The 2755-nt window shown below is 42.9% G+C and overlaps 1 protein-coding gene across 2 annotated transcripts in view; it reads right to left on the minus strand.

Annotated features, from left to right (window-relative positions):
- The window catches only part of gpr85 (G protein-coupled receptor 85), a 7728-nt gene extending 6582 nt beyond the window's left edge, over nt 1-1146 (minus strand). Inside the window, exon 1 of one of the 2 annotated variants that reach the window (XM_015047303.1) lies at nt 872-1146. The gene's annotated coding sequence lies outside the window, so the exon portion shown is untranslated. Of the gene's footprint in view, nt 1-605; nt 840-871 lie in introns of those variants that run through there. The other variant, XM_015047304.1, reaches the window with a different exon arrangement.
- Nucleotides 1147-2755: the final 1609 nt, after the last annotated feature.

Below are 2755 nucleotides of genomic sequence, written 5' to 3' on the forward strand. Positions count from 1 at the left end.
AGGGTTTGGGTTGGATTCCCATTCCCCCCCCCCCCCCACCCCCTACCCCTCAGCTCACTCTCCCCCCCCTCCTCCCTTTATGGTTGAGGGTAAGGGAGGTGGGGTGGGAAGGGGGGGAGGGAGGAGGTTGTGCGTTTTCGTCGCAACTGTGAAACATAAAGACAAATGCAGACAAAAAAAATAAGCTGTTCTTGATCACACCCTACACTTTCCCCGCAGAACAGAGGAAGGCTCTCGCTATAGAAAACCGACGCCTCGCCCCGCACATTTACGCACCGTGCAACATAAACGTTAAAGCATCCCCCCTCTGTTTTCCTCCGATTATCAAAAGGTTAAAGGGATTACGGGGTCGCTAATAAGCGCTGCTCTCATTAATGGATCCATCGAGCCAAACCACCATTTTCCTCAACATCTCGCATAGAGTTAAAGCGGACAGATATGATCCATTTTGCCATAGAATTTTGCTGTCCGCTGATGGAGATGGACCGACACGGCTCGGGAGAAACAACAAAAAAACAAGCCGCCTAGTAATAACGACCTGACATACTTTCGCATTGTTTACAGCTTATTCGATTACACACAAAGGCGTTTGGGTCTATACTTACGCGTTTGAATTGCGTCCTCTTAACGTCCAATAGATTCCCGTGTTATTTTTTTATTTTTCATCAGAACGGAACAATAATCTCCGCATCCCGCATGATTCGCGCATCCATTAGACTAGAATCATTTCCAAGGCTCCGCTATGAATTGACCAGAATCGCTGCCACCACATAAGAAGACAGGGCCAGAGGGGGAGAGGGAAAAAAAAAAAAAGAAACAGAAAACAGAGAAGAAGACAGACATCCGATCACACGATCAATCAAACTCCTACCTGTTGATAATCCCAATTCGTGTCCCTCCGGTTGGTTATTTACATTGCACACGTCGGGTTTTTAGCAGTTTTTTTTTTACATTTGGTGCCTGCCCCCCCCCCTCTCTCCCTCTCTCTCTCTCTCTCTCGCTTTTTTTCTTCCTCCACGGTGAATATCCTACAGTAAACGGAACGCACTGCGCATGCGCCCTGCATCCCTCCTATTTGTGATCCAAGACGCGTCTTGTCTCTTGTTGCAGCAGCAGCAACTCTGTCTCTCTGACGGTAACATCTGCTCAACAGGGCCACTGCTAACCGGTAACGCGTTACTACAGCGCGCAGGGCCGCCTCCTGGTAACGAGGAACGGGATTACAGCTGGGGCGCGACGCAACGAGCAGGAAGGGGAAAAGAAGGACGTTGTTTGAGTCATTACTTTAGATGTGTAAAATTACTCTTTTTTATTTTTTAAATTGTAAGTCAATAAATTATATTTAAAAAAAAATATTTTCCTTTTTTATTATTATTATTATTTTCACCAAAGAGCTTATGGTGTCTATATACCCCTGAATAAAATTAAGTGCAACCAAGCAGCTTCAACTACTTCGTAAATATGGTGGTAGAAGCATCATGCTGTGGGGATCCTTTTGGTCAGCAGGGGCAGCGACATCAAAACATGATGCAACAACTGTGACCCAAGCATGTTCATGTGTCAGGAAGGCTCAAAGTCCCAATGTAAGTAGTACAAGTGAGAAACCCAAAACAATCGGTAGATGCTGCAGCACAAATATAGAGGGGTCACTAAACAAGGTCACTATTGTTTGTAGATTTTTTTACATTTTTATTTATTGTTTGTACTTTGGACGAAATGCACAAGGCGCTGTGGTTTTAAGCCAGACCAACATCACCGTTGGATGGATTCCTTTTGTACTGTAGGAGGTATGCATTATACACGAGCACTCTGCGCTCTCGCTTGTTCGTTCTGCCTGGTCAGCATGAGAAATTCATAGGATCTGATTCCACCGCCCGCTGTCCCCAAACCATGTACTGTGATGTCACAGACATGGCCACCGTGGGGAACAATGACTCAATCAGCCATATGTACATACATTCAATACATGCGGGGGGGGGAACAGCAAAAAAGATGATATAGTTGTTATCCTACATGCAGAGAAGTTGGACTTGAAACTGACACATCTACCACAGAGGGAAGAATATCTAACATGCTTATTTTATTATTATTATTATCGATATGAAAAGCCTAAGTGACTTCCCACAGCTATGTTTGACCACATTTAACCATTTCAGAACCTTGAAAAAGTATTCATTTAATTCAATTCATGTCGCAACCACAATTTTATGAGACAAAACAACACAAAATGCTGAATGAGAATAGTAGAAAAAATAGATATATTTTCAAAAGAATTTTTTTAAGGTAAGGTAATTTTATTTATATAGCACATTTTTAGCAACAAGGCAATTCAAAGTGCTTTGCATGAATTAAAATAAATAGCTTTTAAATTCTGCATTCTTACTCGGCCCCCCTTTGACTCTGACGCCTCCAAATGAAACCCAGTGCAACCCACGATCTTCTTTTCCCCATCTAAATAGTGCAGTTTTAGCTCCATCCATCTTTCTATGCTTACTGAAGAAGAGCATCCCCACAGCATGGTGCTGCCACCATTTGTTCAAATTAGTATGCGCTATTTGTCTCCCTCCCCATAGTGCTTCATGTCTAGAGCAAACAAAAAAAAATGCAAATGTTGATCTTATAAAATAATCCATTAACACCACCTGAGCAGCAGACCACTGCATCTCCTCCAGTCCACGTAACAAATTTTGATATGATTTGAAGAGTGAAAGAGTAAAACAGGGCACTGTGAAAGACTAAATCTACTCATGCAGAC

Source organism: Poecilia latipinna, unplaced genomic scaffold, assembly GCF_001443285.1.
Source record: "Poecilia latipinna isolate Pla-1442-1.1 unplaced genomic scaffold, P_latipinna-1.0 Scaffold819, whole genome shotgun sequence".
Classification (NCBI taxonomy): domain Eukaryota; kingdom Metazoa; phylum Chordata; class Actinopteri; order Cyprinodontiformes; family Poeciliidae; genus Poecilia; species Poecilia latipinna.